The sequence below is a fragment of the Zootoca vivipara genome, chromosome 9 (assembly GCF_965207765.1).
Source record: "Zootoca vivipara chromosome 9, rZooViv2.hap1.1, whole genome shotgun sequence".
In the NCBI taxonomy this organism is placed as follows: Eukaryota; Metazoa; Chordata; class Lepidosauria; order Squamata; family Lacertidae; genus Zootoca; species Zootoca vivipara.
The window spans coordinates 68,214,542-68,230,746 of NC_142592.1; the positions used below are offsets into that span (position 1 = coordinate 68,214,542).

The 16,205-nt window shown below is 47.4% G+C and overlaps 1 protein-coding gene across 1 annotated transcript in view; it reads right to left on the bottom strand.

Moving 5' to 3' along the window:
- The window catches only part of IRF5 (interferon regulatory factor 5), a 45,041-nt gene extending 37,995 nt beyond the window's left edge, over window positions 1–7,046 (bottom strand). Inside the window, exon 1 of the mRNA XM_060279262.2 lies at window positions 6,839–7,046. The gene's annotated coding sequence lies outside the window, so the exon portion shown is untranslated. The remainder of the gene's footprint in view (window positions 1–6,838) is intronic.
- Window positions 7,047–16,205: the final 9,159 nt, after the last annotated feature.

Genomic DNA, 16,205 nt, shown 5'->3' on the forward strand with positions numbered 1-16,205 from the left:
GCCTCCACTGTCAGAGGCAGCAATGCTCCCGAATACCACAGGAGGGGAGAGGGCTCTTGTGTTCGAATCCTGCTTGTGAGTTCATCATGGCAGCATCTGGTTGTGAGAACAGGATGCTGGACTAGTTAGGCTCCTGGCCTGATCCTGCAGGCTCTTCTTATGTTAACTTCTAGAGAGGGGAGAGGCGTCATTGCCTTGCCTTGCTCTTGTTATGGGTTTTTATTATGCGTTTTGTGGTTTTTACCTTGTATTTTTATGCTGTGAACCGCCTGAGATCTAGGGATGGGAGTCAATTTAGTAAATAGTAGTAGTAGTAGTAATAAACCCTGAATATTGACAAAATTTTCAAATCACACTCAGTTCTAATAATGCACTCCCAAAGACGGGAGGGGGTGGGGAATGAGGAACCAGAAAATAGTGCATGTCTAGGTAAAGGAAGGGAGAGTTTGGGATGCATGTGCCTGCTAGATTATTGTGACTCGCTCTACGCGGGGCTGCCCTTGAAACTGACCCAGAAACTCCAGCGGGTGCAGAATGCCGCGGCGAGGCTCCTTACGGGGTCCCGGACGCGGGATCACATTCATCCAGTGCTTTACCAGCTGCACTGGCTCCCGGTGGAGTACAGGATCAGGTTCAAGGTGCTGGTTTTGACCTTTAAAGCCCTATGCGGCTTAGGACCCTCGTACCTACGGGACCGCCTCTCCCGGTATGACCCACAGAGGACATTAAGGTCCACAAATAATAACATATTGGAGATCCCGAGTCACAAGGTGGCTAGGCTGGCCTCGACCAGGACCAGGGCCTTCTCAGTACTGGCCCCGACCTGGTGGAACGCTCTGTCCCAGGAGACTAGGGCCCTGCGGGATTTGTCATCTTTTCGTAGGGCCTGCAAGATGGAGCTGTTCCGTTTGGCCTTCGGATTGACGCAGTCTGACCCCACGGTTACCCTCCCCTAAGGTTTTATTTCATAATGGTTTTATCTTATTCGTAGATTTTTAATTTTAAAATTGAATTTTAACATTGTATTAATCTGTGTTTTAACTGAATTGTTTCTTTTATATTTGTGTTGATATTATTTGTTGTTAGCCGCCCTGAGCCCGGTCTTGACTGGGAAGGGCGGGGTATAAATATAAATTATTATTATTATTATTATAATCATTTTGTTTTATTTTGCTTAAAGAGCTTGGACTCTCATACGTGTGAAGGAGGAAACCTTTAGCGAGTTCCTGGAAAGGAGGGTGAGGTCTCTACCTGCTCCTTGTGTTCTGGGGCCTGCCTCTGGCTAATTAATTCTAAGACTGATCCCAGTTTAAATTAAATCATCCCGGATTACAATAGATAGCCTGGCCATGCAGCCTTCTCACTGAGCTTTTCCAAAATAAAAAGTGTGTTGATTGGGGTTATCTCCTCTTAATCAGTGTCAAGATAGTTTGGGATCTTTGGAAAGGAGAAGAAGCTGTGCCAGAAAGGTCAAAGGGATCTCAACCTATTAAGATTATGAACATACAGCTCTCCTTTGGAGACCAAATTATTCGAAGAGGCTGCTGTTGTATCTCTGCGTGAGTCAGCGCTCAGACGTTGCCCGCTTCCAAACAGACTCCACCCTGCTGCACCTCTGCAATGAGAACGGGGCCTTCAGTCACAGAACTGCAGAGATGGAAGGGACCCGGAGGATCATCTAGTCCAACCCCCAGCAGTGCAGGAATCATTTGCCCAACGTGGGGCTCAAACCCACGACCCTGAGATCAAGCGTCTCGCACCGACTGAGCTATCCTGACATAGATGCAGCTATCTTTCCCATCCTTAAAGGAAGCTGCTAGAGTTGGTGCTCTGGGCTGGCCGGACCTCTTCCAAATTAGGAGGCACGGCCAGAACAGGGACTCAAGCAAACATACAATGGAAGTGAGACTCGGCTGGGGGCACGAAATTTGCCTGCTCTGAAACAAGAACATTTTTTCTGGTGCAAAGTAAAATGTGGTTTTGATTTTGGAAAAGGAGAATTTCTCTGCAATGCGAGGCTTAAGAAACGCTTCCTCTCTCCTGTCCTGTTACTGTTGTTGTTGTTTAGTTGTTTAGTCGTTTAGTCGTGTCCGACTCTTCGTGACCCCATGGACCAGAGCACGCCAGGCACTCCTGTCTTCCACTGCCTCCCGCAGTTTGGTCAGACTCATGTTGGTAGCTTCGAGAACACTGTCCAACCATCTCGTCCTCTGTCGTCCCCTTCTCCTAGTGCCCTCCATCTTTCCCAACATCAGGGTCTTTTCCAGGGAGTCTTCTCTTCTCATGAGGTGGCCAAAGTATTGGAGCCTCAGCTTCACGATCTGTCCTTCCAGTGAGCACTCAGGGCTGATTTCTTTCAGAATGGATAGGATTGATCTTCTTGCAGTCCATGGGACTCTCAAGAGTCTCCTCCAGCACCATAATTCAAAAGCATCAATTCTTCGGCAATCAGCCTTCTTTATGGTCCAGCTCTCAATTCCATACATCACTACTGGGAAAACCATAGCTTTAACTATACGGACCTTTGTAGTCATGGATCAATGCCTTGTCGTGGCGAAGGGGCTTGAATAACTCAGAGAAGCTATGGGCTATGCCATGCAGGGCCACCCAAGATGGACAGGTCATAGTGGAGAGTTTTGACTAAACGTGATCCACCTGGAGAAGGAACTGGCAAGCCACTCCAGTATCCCTGCCAAGAAAACTCCATGGACAAAGACAAAGTCCTGTTACTACTGTGCAACAATGGGTCGGATCTCCATCCCTATCCCAAGATCTAAATTGCAGCAAAAAAGGCATTCCTTCAGGCCTCTCTAGACCTTTTCTGATCATTTCACTGTCTGCCGCCTCTGAGAAAGTTTCTCTTCTGCTATTCCAAACTGCCCCTCCTGTTTGCATCTCATTACCGGTCTTGCCTAAATAAAAAAAGAACAGGCTCACTTCCGCTCCTACAAATCTGAGCCCTTTGAGCAAAAACATCCCAGTGGAGTTTGCTGCTGCTGCGGTGGGGAGAAATCCAGTTCAGTCCGCACTTGTCCGGGTTTTGCAACGTGGTTCTCCAGTAATGCGCACGAAAGCATAAGGGTCAAACGTACGTTAGTGAAAAAGACACGCAAAAAAAAAATTGCAGTGAGAGGCAGTGTGGCCTAGTGGTTAGAGGGTTTGACTAAGAAGGCCTGGGGCTCAAATCCCCACTCAGCAATGCAACTCATGGAGTGACCCCTGGGCCAGTCACGGCCTCTCAGTGTAGCCTACCTCACAGGGTTGTTGTGAGGATAAATGGGGAAGAAGTAGAAAGTAACAAATAAGTAATATTACAGGAAATTGCTTTGCGAGGAAGTATTTGTTGTTGTTTAGTCGTTTATTCGTGTCCGACTCTTCGTGACCCCATGGGCCAGAGCGAGGAAGTATATTCTAGGCAAAAAAGGGCCTTTTAGGATAAATTCACCCTTAAAATGCTGCTGAATGTGGAGAACAGAACTTAATATTGGAAAAACGAGAAAACAAGAGAAACCAGAATTTGACAAATTCTGTATTTATATGCAAAGACTGCTGCATCAGCCCATCAATCAAGTCCAGCATCCCAGCATGCATGTGTTTTGTGTTTTTATCTTGTACTTTTATGCTGTGAACTGCCTTGCAATCACAGATCATAGAATCATAGAGTTGGAAGAGACCACAAGGGCCATCCAGTCCAACCCCCTGCCAAGCAGGAAACACCATCAAAGCATTCTTGACATATGCCTGTCAAGCCTCTGCTTAAAGACCTCCAAAGAAGGAGACTCCACCACACTCCTTGGCAGCAAATTCCACTGCCAAACAGCTCTTACTGTCAGGAAGTTCTAAAAGGCAGTACTGTATACAAATGCCATAAAACAGCAGCAGCAGCAACAACAACATTACACAGTCGGATGCCTTGAGGACGCCCGCAAGCGGCGAAGGAAGGCGAAAGCCCCCACCTCCCCCCACAATTCATCTCCCTGCAATTGATACTCGGAGGTAGACTCCTCTTGAACATGGAGGCTCTGTGGCTAATAACCACCGACAGGCTCATCCCCTAATCCAGGGGTGCCCAAACTTTTTTCAAAGAGGGCCAGATTTGATGAAGTGAGCATGCGCGAGGGCCGACCAACGTTGCTGAGCTTTTTTAAGGATTTTACCCCAGAGTTTTTGAGCTTTTTTTAAGGACTAAAGTTGTTGGGCTTTTTTTGAGGATTTTACCCCAGGACATATACTGCCACGGGGGCAGGCTTAAAGCAACCAGCGGGACCGCTTAGGCCCCCGAAACGGACTTTTGGACATGCCTGCTCTAATCCTAGCGCACTCCATAAATTCATTTTGTGCACGAAGATCGGCTTGCACTCAATGCACGGTTGCACGAATGCCTACTCTGAAGGGGGAGCGGGGGGGGGAGGGGAGATGTGTGGATAAAGTTTTGCTTCCTTCCCCTGCCTGCCCCCCCTCCTCCATTGGCCGTGGTCAAAACTGGCAAAAGAATGGACTGAAACCAAAAGTGATCCCATCCTTCCCAAAAGTTTGCATTTCCAGCGCTTGAGAGGTAAATTGCCTTACTCTCCAGATTAAGCAGCAGGAGGGATTGCATCACGAAATCTACAATTATTAACACATGAAGGCATCAAAGGCCATGCCACCAGCTCGGAGGAAGGGTCAGGAGGGTGCAAGAAAAAGCAGGGGATGAGATTAGATATAACCCAATTATGTGGACCAAGAGATAAGCGTTGAATTTGGGACAGTCGCTCCGGGTTCAAATCCAGTTCCTCTGACCATGGCTCGGACCATTTCCTTTCCCTCGATTTCCCAAATGTAAAACAGAATTTTTATCCTATTTTTATTTGTTAAATGTGTTTGCCGCCCTTCATCCATAGATCTCGGGGCAGCTCACAACATAATCTTGGGTGACCGCGTGAGTGCCTATTCGAGAGCAAATGTCGGAAATGTTTTCTGAAGCACTTTGCAATCTTAAAAGGGATCACACACACACATATTTTTTAAAAAATGTATTTACAAACCAGCCATGCTCCCGGTGCAAAGCCCTTCAGGACGACCTTGCGTTTGCGCCTGCTGTTTATTAATTTTTTAAATAAAAAATATTCGTCTACCTAACAGATCCCAGGAAAGTCTGTAGTGATTCAAATACGAACCGAGTGAAACCATCACCCAAGCCCACAGAGCCAGATCAAAACCCGCAATGCAATACTCAAAATGCCTGGGAAAGGACTCTGGCGTCTAATGATCGCAATGCTGGCGCCCTTTTAAATTCTGCTCATATATCACACAGATTTCCATTGCAAAGCAAACCAAAAACAAACCACATTTCTGCGTAGCTGAGAGAGAAGAGGAACAAGCAAGGTGTTAAAGAGCTTTGACTCACAGTGGAGACCTCCGATTTCATCAGGGACTATTAAAAAAGACAGTCTGGGCAGGTAGAACAGACCGACCCATCTCCTTCTCCCAGACGCCACCAGGATCCTTTTCTTTCCACCCGGAGGGCACCAGGTTGGCAAAGGTACAGGTATGCACAACTGTGCTTTCCTGGGTGTTATTGTTGCTGTTATTTATTGATTTATGATTCGCCTTCTACGTTTCATACCATAGAATCGCAAAGTTGGAAGGGACCCCAAGGATCATCTAGTCCAGCCCCCTGTAAAGAGTGGGGTTTTTTTTGCCCAACATGGGGCTCAAACCCACGACAAGGCCATTTACCAACACACCACGAAATAGCAAAAGATAGATTTTTAATTTTCTTAAAAACAAAACAAGACGGAATTCAAATGCAAGCTCATCCTTCCATCTCACCAATTCTGGGGTCTGTTTGTTTTGCTTAACAAAATACTCTAGGCTGCAAATCTACCTCAGTTTCCAAGCCCTGTTGAACACAGCTGCAGAATTCTGTTCTGTTTAAGAGGAAGAACTAAATTCTTTTAGCTAAGAACTACTTCAAACCTCAAACATTTCCTTCCTGCACTTGGATGGTGAGGGCTCAAAGGTGATGTCTGGAACCCAGCAAAACAGCGACAAGCTCACCAAACAGGAGGCAATACACTGGATGGGACCCCTGGGGTCATGCAGTCCAACCCCCTGCCATGCAGGGCTCTTTGGCCCAACGAAGCTCTCGAAGCCACAACCCCAACAGGAAGAGCCTCATGCTCCAAATCGGAGAGGAGTTGGAAGGGGCTCCCCCAGGGCCATCTAGTCCAGCCGCCTGCAAGGAGTTTTCTGTTTTCCGTTTTTTAAAAAGGAAGATTCTAAAGAACACCCATAAATTTTGGCAAGGGGAACACCCACAAACAGACATGGACAGAAAGAGGACTCTGGGTGTTGTTGGAAGGAGAGGGAGAAAAACGCAAGGGGTGGGTGGGATATCTCAGTTAGTAGTAGGGAATATGACTTATCGGGGTTGTGGGTTGGAGACCCACGTTGGGCAAAAGATTCCTGCCTTGCAGGGGGGGGGGGGGGTTAGACTCGATAGCCCTGGGGAATGGATCTCTTCCAAATCTACCATTCTGTGATTCTGTCCATTCTGCCACCACCCAAACCAAGAAGCCCCCAAACACACCGTGGGCGTAGCCAGGATTTATGTTAAAAGGGGGGCGCAGGTAGCCAGGAGTTTATTGGGGGTGGCCAAGATCCTTTCTCTGGCGCTGCCCAGCAGATTCGGAAGGAAATGCCTCGACAGTTGTTTCAAATCGCTTTCTCTTGACCCCAGAACAAACTTCGACTTTTAGTTAAGTATTTTATTGACTTGATGTGGGCTGTCCCCCTGGCTACGCCCATGCCCCCCCCACCCCCACGACCGATTGGCAAGAGGCGAGGTGCCCACCTGGGAGAAAGGAGGCGCCCTCGAGGGAGGACGCGGCTCTCTTTTCGGGGTGCCAGGCGCCGTCGATCCCCCCCGGAGCCCCCTGCTCTTCCTCTCCGTCCTCCTCCCGGGCTTGGCAAGGGCTGCGATCCTCCAGCCTCCAAAGCCAGGCGAGCCGAGTCTCCGCAGCAGCAGCAGCGGCAGCAGCTGCCCCTGGCGCGCTCCTCGGGCGCGCAGCTTCCGCGGGGAGGAGCCGCGCCGCCCCCGCCCGACGGCCGGGCCAGCGCAGGTGCCTCCCTTCCGGGACCAATGGCAGCAGGAGGAGGAGGAGGAGGAGTTGCGCACACCTGGAGGAAGCCAGGCCCCCTCACCTGGCCGGGGCGCACTCACCTGGACGCATCCCCTCCGACCCTGCCGCTCACGTCCCGCACCAAGGAGACTTCTCCGCAGGACCAGACACCTCTTCCCACGGTGGCATCCAGTTAGCTACCTCTCACCTGGCCGGGGAGGTATCCCTGTGCGCCTCACCTGAGCCGGGCCCTTACCTGTCCCGGACCACGCCCCTCTGCGCTCTCCTGTCTCTCCCCACCCTCCACCAGCCAGGACGCAGCCCCAGGCCTGCGCTCCCTTGGCTGCAAAGGGCCCAGATCCCAGCTCAGGGGTGCCCAATTTTTTCCCCAAAGAGGACCAGATTTGATGAAGTGAACATGCTTGAGGGTGACCGAAGGATTGAAGTTGTTGAGCTTTTTTTGGGGGGGGGTTACCCCAGGAAATAAACTGCCGCAAGGACCAGATTAAACCGACCGGCGGGCCGGATTAAGCCCCCCCCCAATACAGACTTTGGACATGCCTGTCCCAGCTCGTTGCCCACCTGGAATTAGCTGTCTTCGTGCCAACCTCAGGGATGTGTGAGTTCTTTACCTGCTGCAGAATCTTTTAAAATCATGATTATTTATTGAATTTATATGCCGCCCTATACCCGGAGGTCTCCGGACAAAATCAAAATATAAAACCACAAAATATATAATCGGAATAAAAGCAACAACTCAATAGCACCCCCCCAAAAAACAACAACAACACGCCCACGTTTTAAAAGGGCATAGGATGTCAATCAAACCAACCAAAGGCCTGAAGGTGTATAGTGAAGGTGCCAGGATAATTTCTTTGGTTTTGTGGGGCCCCTTGCTGGGTTCTCTGGCTGGAACCTTGGCACTGGTTCTGTCTCATAGAATTGTAGAGTTGGAAGGGACCCCGGGGATCATCTAGTCCAACCCCCTGCAATGCAGAAATATGCAGTTGCCCCATGTGGGGATCGAACCTGAAACCTTGGCATTATCAGCACCACGCTCTAACCCAGGCATCCCCAAACTTCAGCCCTCCAGATGTTTTGGACTACATTTCCCATCTTCCCCGACCACTGGTCCTGTTAGCTAGGGATCATGGGAGTTGTAGGCCAAAACATCTGGAGGGCCGCAGTTTGGAGATGCCTGCTCTAACCAAATGAGCTGTCTTGTTCACTGTTTTATCTGTTTTTTAAAAATAATTGCGCAGGAGTTGTCACCTGCCCTGGAGCCTTCAGGTAAGAAACTCTTCTCACAATCAAAAATGTTTTTTTCTTTTGGGAATTATATGGACAGAACGACCCAAACTGTATAGAAATTTATTCTTGTATGCGACGACAGTGACCAGAATGTTACTTGCCCCAAAATGGAAGGAAGTAGTAGTCCCGGCGAAAGAAGAATGGATACAGAAACTTATGGAATATGCAGAAATGGTGAAACTTACTGGGGGAAAAAATAAAGAAATCAAGAAAGATGACAAACTTTTTATAAAGGAATGGAAATGGTTCATTGAATATTTACAAATAAACTGTAAACAGATAAGAACATTGGCAGGATTGTTGTAATAACCTGCAGTTTTATAAGAGTATATATATTTAAAGTAGATGGGTAAATGAGTAAATTAAGTTAATTTGGAATATGCAGAAAATATAAAAAATAAATTTAAGGAACTACAGGAAGAGGGGGAAGGAAGTTGAGTTTCGAAATGTTAAAATGATTGTAAAATTATTGAAATGTATAAAATTGAAAATCATAACTAAGTAATACTACTACTACTACTGATAATAATAATAATAGAAGAGGTTCTTCTTTCCTTGTCTGCCTAATACCCAGCTCTGTTTGTGAACTCTGGCAACTTCACCTGCAAAGACCAGCTCAGTACATCTCAGGTCTGTGCCAGCCTCTCTTGCCAAGCAGAGCTTTCAGCACATTCCTCAGTTGGTAGAGCACGATATTCTTAATCTCAGGGTTGTGGGTTCGAGCCCCACGTTGGCTGAAAAACTTCCTGCATTGCAGGGGGTTGGACTAGATGACCCATGGGGCCCCTTCCAACTCTACGATTCTATGGATCCAGCAGCAAGTCCTGTGTTGCGAATCCTCAGCTGCAGGAGTCGCAGTTGAATCGCCAGGCTGAACATTTCTCCACCCAGTCAGACCTGACCTTGGGATAGCCAAATTGGTTAAAAGGCTGTCCAGTTTGCAGTCTGGTAACAAGGTGGTGTGGCCAATTTAGGCAGAAATAGCGATTGAGGTGGTCAGGAAGCCTCTTAGCTGCATCGAAGCCAGAAATGGAGGTTTCTTCTCCTTCCTCCAAAGCAGATTCTGGGACGGCCCAAAGATTTGTGGATGTGTCTACAAGCTGCTCTTAAAAGGTTGGTTGTTTTGTCATTTATACATCATATTCAGAAGCTCACACCTTGGTTTCTTTTTTGGTGTGTGTGTGTGTGTGTGTGTGTTAACTATCCTTTTAGGGACGCGGGTGGCGCTGTGGTCTAAACCCCAGAGCCTAGGGCTTGCCGATCAGAAGGTCGGTGGTTTGAATCCCCGCGACGGGGTGAGCTCCCGTTGTTCGGTCCCAGCTCCTGCCAACCTAGCAGTTTGAAAGCACATCAAGTGCAAGTAGATAAATAGGTACCGCTCTGGTAGGAAGGTAAACGGCATTTCCGTGTGCTGCTCTGGTTTGCCAGAAGTGGCTTAGTCATGCTGGCCACATGACCCGGAAGCTGTCTGCAGATAATAATAATAATAATAATAATAATAATAATAATAATAATTTATTATTTCATAGAATCATAGAATCATAGAGTTGGAAGAGACCACAAGGGCCATCCAGTCCAACCCCCTGCCAAGCAGGATTTATACCCCGCCCACCTGGCTGGGTTTCCCCAGCCACTCTGGGCGGCTTCCAACTGAATATTAAAAACAGTACAGCATCAAACATTAAAAACTACCCTAAACAGGGCTGCCTTCAGTTGTCTTCTAAAAGTAAAATAATTGCTTATTGTCTTGACATCTGCTGGGAGGGCATTCCACAGGGCGGGTGCCACTACCGAGAAGGCCCTCTGTCTGGTTCCCTGCAACCTCACCTCTCGCAATGAGGGAACCGCCAGAAGGCCCTCGGTGCTGGATCTCAGTGTCCGGGCTGAATGATGGGGGTGGAGACGCTCCTTCAGGTATACAGGACCGAGGCCTATAGAGCAAGATGAGCGCCGCAACCTCAGAGTTGTCCGCTACTGGACCTAATGGTCAGGGGTACCTTTACCTTTACATATCCTTTTAAGTTTTTACACAGCCAACCGTCATCTACCCTCCTTCGGTGCACAATGGCTTACTTAAGACTAGAGTCCGAACGCCCTATGTTCTTTACAATTATGCCTGGAATGGATAAAAAAGAGTTTTTCTCCCTCTTTCCTAACACTGGAACTTGTGGGTATGCAATGAAGCTGAATGTCGGAAGATTTGGGACGGATAAAAGCGAATCCTTCTTCACGCTGTGCAGAATTAAACTGTGGAACTCCCTCCCACAGGAGGCAAGGATGGCCACCAATCTAGATGGCTTTAAAAGAGGATTAGACAAATTCATTGAGGAGGAGAGGGCTATCGATGGCTCTGCCTCTGCAATACTTCTGAATACCAGTTGCTGGAAACCTCAAAAAGTTAGAAGATTCCACCTAAACATTAGGAAGAACTTCCTGACAGTAAGAGCTGTTCGGCAGTGGAATTTGCTACCAAGGAGTGTGGTGGAGCCTTCTTATTTGGAGGTCTTTAAGCAGAGGCTTGACAGGCATATGTCAAGAATGCTTTGATGGTGTTTCCTGCTTGGCAGGGGGTTGGACTGGATGCCCCTTGTGGCCTCTTCCAACTCTACAATTCTATGATTCTATGATTCAAGATGGGAGAGGGCTCTTGTGTTCTAATTCTGCTTGCTGGCTTCCCATGGGGGCAATGATCCATACTGAGTGCCTGTTCTCACAACTAAGCTCAGCATGACTTAGCTGTGGCCAAAATCCTGCCTATGTTGTCTCCTCTCCTGTCCTGTGAACTGTCCTTAGTTTGATATTTTGTGATTGCAAGGGGGGGAACGTCATTGGTGTGGATTCTCCAGAAGCCTCGCCCTGAGAAGTTAGGAATAGATAGGAATAGCCAGGCTGGGTGAATTTCCTGAACTCCTCGAGGCTCCTGCACTTTGCACTCGAGGCAAAGGCTTGGCTAGTGCGAGAAAGCTGCTCCCCTAGACATTCTCCGGAGTCCTCCAGCCCTCTTTGCCAGATACGGCAGTTACATCACTGGGGATTCTCCGCGTCGAGGGTGACTAAGAGTTTCTATATAGCACGAGGTGAAATAGCTAAACCGAGGGATTAGCAACCGATGCCACCTGCAATCAGAGGAAGATCTCTTCCGCAGAGTTGGGCCTCCAGCAAGTTCCCCTGACTTGTAGCAAGAACGTTTTCCCCACCCGCAACCCACGGAACAATTTCCTTTACGGTGGCGTCTCCTGAAATGATTGAGGGCTGAGGTGGGAAAAGGAAACAGCACAAAACCGTATATTCAACAGTATATTCAAACAGCACAAAACCGCTTAACAGGGACAGCCTGCGATTTTTAGGTCCCGGGTTTGGGGGTTCAGCCTAATCATAGAACAGAATCATAGAATCGTAGAGTTGGAAGGGACCCCCAAGGGTCATCTAGTCCAACCCCCTGAAATGCAGGAGTCACAACTAAAGAATCCTTGACAGATGGCCGTCCAACCTCTGCTTAAAAACCTCCAAGGAAGGAGAGTCTACCACCTTCCGAAGGAGACCGTTTCTTTTATTTATTTATTTATTTATTTATTTATTTATTTATTTATTTATTTATTATTAACAACTTGTATCCACCCTTCATAGAATTGCAGACTCGTAAGGCACCTAAATCATCTAGTCCAACTGCCTTCCTTCCCTCTCTGTCCAGCCACAGAAAGGGCAAAAACCCTCAAGGAGGGTGTGGAATGAGGCCGGTTCTGGCCTGTGGGGAGAAGATATGGCCTGCATAGCTGCCAACTCTCCCGTATTCCCTGGGAAATCCCTGTTTTTCTAGCTGTTCCTAGCTGAAAAAAATGGATTTTTTTGTTTCCCCCCGGTTTATTTTGGCGCGACAGCCATTTTGGAACTGGGCGGAGCATGCTCAGAAGCGACTTTTGATGCTGCTCCGCCCAGTTCCAAAATGGCGGCAGCGCTACTTCCAGTCTGCTACTTCCGCCCGGTCCCTTTCTCCGACAGCAACTTGGCAGGTATGATGGCCTGTAGACAGTTTCCAAACCCCGTGCTTCATTACTGCAATGCAGTCTACATGGGGTGGCCCTTGAAGGTGGCGTGGTGATCGCAGAGCGCAGAAGGCACCCGTGCGAGAGCTAACTGGTACAGCAGAGTGAGATGTTACGGTCCTAAAAACTCAGCAAGGTAATTTCTAAAAGAAAAACGTACGTACAAGACTGAAAACCCCAAACGCAAAGCAATACATCAGAGAAGCCACCAAGAAAAGATTCGGGGAAGACTTCCTGGCCAAACCATTGCTCACTGAAATCCATACCTTGAAGCAGGGCCTTCTCGGTGGTAGCACCCGGGTTGTGGAAACACTTTCCCCCTGGGGATTAGGTTGGCACCCAACACTGGGGAGCTCTTAGCACCAAGTAGAAACATGTAATTTTTAAATTTTGCAGTAATTTGGTCTGCTGGTTAAGATATTTTAACATAAAAAGTAAAAGGAAAATAGAAGTTGCCTTGCCTTGAGTCAGTTTCTGATCCATCTAGCTCCGTAATGTTGGCATTGACTGGGATTTCAGACAGGGAATCTCTCTCAACAGTACCTGGAGATGCTGGGGTTTGAACCCAAGACCTTCTACATGCAAAGCAGATGTCTTACCACTGAGCTACAACACTTTCATGGGCTTTGAAGACACTTGAACTCAGGACGCAAGGGAGAAATGTGCTAAGAGGAAGGCACGCTTGGCAAATCCACACTGTGATCAACTCCCGCTCGGAAACCTATGTCCCCACTGTGGAAGGACGTGTGGGTCCAGAATTGGCCTCCACAGTCACTTACGGACCCATTGTTAAAACCGTATTTATGGAAGACAATCGTACTCGGCTACGAGGGATCGCCGAAGAAGAAGAAGAAGAAGAAGAAGAAGAAGAAGAAGAAGGACATGTGTGTTAGTTTCTTGTTTTTAGGTGGGTGCGATTGTTTTATATATTAGGCTCGTTGGGACCCACCCTGTGAACATCCCCTAAAATAAATCTTTTATTATTATTTATTGGACATTTCTCCCTCCCGCCTTCCCGAAGGAGCCCAGGCTGGCCGTCCAGCATCATAAATAAAAGGATTTAAAATGTTACAAGAATTAAAACCAACTGATGACACATCTTCCGTATGCATGAAACTGCCGAGACAAGTCATCCCGAGACTTGGAGTCAGGAGTCACCAGGATGCTGTTGACACCCAGCTCTACGTAAGTAAGTAAAACCTTTATTGGCATCAAATAAACTCGCAGACAAAATAATAACAGGTTAAAACTGTCACTGTGGCAAACACTGTGTTAAGAGAGAGAAGGGAATAATCCGCGATCCGCTTTCGCGACAATGGGGCTTCTAATAATTCAGACGACTGCAGAGTATAACGACAAGAAAATAGTAAATTAAGATATTGAGCCACCATCTTGGTGAGGACTGGGTCCTTCCCCAGCAAAAGGAATTGTAAGATTTCCCGCTCTGGTCTCCTTCTGGGAATGCAGATCCGGTCCAGGAATTGTTGACGAAGGTCGACGTAAAGATTACAATGAAAAACCATATGTAAAAGGCTTTCCACCTGAGGGTCATGACAGAGACAGATCCTCTTATCCTTCGCCCTGCCCGAGAATCTTCCCCACAGGAGGTTCGATGGATTTGCGTTGAACCTGGCCAACGAAAATGCCCTTCTTTCTTGTGGGTTCAGTAGGAAGTCAAGATAGTTAGGTTTTGTTTCATGGCCAGCTCTACGTCTTCAGGTGAGGCAGGGGAAAGGCTGAGCCCATAAAGGACCCAATGAAAACATAAGGAGAGCCTCTTGGATCAAGCCCAATGTCCATCTAGTCCAGCATCCTCTTCTCACAGTGGCCAACCAGACGCCCATTATGGGAAACCCGCAGTCAGGATTCAAACCCAAGAGCATTTTCTCCCCTCCTGCGGTTTCCAGCAACTGGGATTCAGAGGCCTTGGGATGTGGAAGCAGAGCAGAGCCATTGTGGCTAGTAACCATCAATATTCTCTTTTTCCTTTGTTTTTAGGCCCTTAAGCCTAAGGTGTTGTTGTTGTTGTTGTTGTTGTTGTTTTGTTGTTGTTGTTGTTGTTGTTGTTGTTGTTGTTGTTGTAATATTGAATTTATTCTGTGTTTGCCAAATTGTTGATTTTTGTTCCTTTGAATCAGGCATAGGCAAAATCCGGCCCGCCAGATGTTTGGGACTACAATTCCAGTCATCCCTGACCACTGGCCCTGTTAGCTAGGGATGATGGGAATTGTAGTCCCAAACATCTGGAGGGCCGGATTTTGCCTATGACCGCTTGAATTTACTGACATGCTCTGTCTGTTGTATATTTGGCATTCCCACTGTTCTCTGTCTTGAATGCTTTCTGCAAGCTGCTCTGGGCGCAGCTTGTTGTGCGAAAGCAGCATACTGTATAAGCAAAATAAATCCAAAGCAATTGAACATTTCGTAGGTGATGCATTAAAATGGTGGTGAGGTTGGCATTCGGACCCTGCTGGGAAAGGCGGGGTACAAATTTTGCGCGTTGATGAATTAATAAAGCTAGGTGTTGTCCTCATTTCTCATCAACATCATTTTGCTTCCATGGTGGGAGGAGCATCACCAGTTGGATTTCTGCCTGTTGTGCAGAACAGGAAAGGCAGCAACCCCTGGCCATCGCCACAGAGAGAAAGTGGACCCCTTTCCTTGTTTTTTTAAACAAACAAAGAAACAAAAATTCCTTCCAGTAGCACCTTAGAGACCAACTAAGTTTGTCATAGGTATGAGCTTTCATGTGCATGCACACTTCTTCAGATACACTGAAACAGAAGTCACCAGACCCTTGTGTATAGTCAGAGGGTGGGGAGGGGTATTACTCAGAAGGGTGGTGGGAATGGGTAATTGGCTGATAGGAGTGGTAAACCTGTGGATGACTGTTAACGACTGCAATTGGTCTTGCAGGAAAAAGCAAGGCCTGAGCATAGCTGCCAAGTTATCCCTTTTTTACAGGGATTTTCCCTTATGCTGAATAGGCTTCCTCGCGAGAAAAGCAAAAACTTGGCAGCTATGGGCCTGAGGTGCTAAAGAAAGCTTGATCATGTATAATGAGATACCGTAAGAATCCAATGTCCTTATTCAGACCAGGTCTCTCCATGGTTTTAAGCTTGGTAATGAGTTGCAATTCAGCAATTTCTCTTTCCAGTCTGTTTCTGAAATTTTTTCTGTACCGGTAATAAAACAGCTACTTTGAGATCTTGTATAGAATGTCCTGGGAGATTGAAGTGTTCTCCTACTGGTTTCTCTGTCTTGTGATTCCTGATGTCAGATTTATGTCCATTTATGGCTACCTACCTACAACTTGTTTTTTTTATTCATTTTATATTTGCAAGTTGAAAGACTCAATCTTTACTTGGCATGTTGGAGTCACTGAGTTTTCACAGCAACTTATTTAACAGTAAAAATACTGAAGTGGGATAGGGACCAGCACTGAACTTTGGAATCTAGTGTTAAATACAAATACAAGGATGGAGCTTTTTCACTGGAGACCACCACCCTCTCCTTGGCTTTAGCACAGACGAAGAAGAGTCAGCGCACAGGAGATGGGGAAAATGCAGAGTGGAGGAGAGAGCCTGAGATAACAGAATCCCTCCCCTTAGGAAGGGCAATCAGTACCAACTCTTTTGCTAGGGGCCTGCAGCCAGACACCTGCTCCTCTACCTCCCTTGGCTTCTTTACTTTCCTCCCCAAACCTTTATTCCTCCTTCCAAAACCTGAAAGAGAGAATAGACGC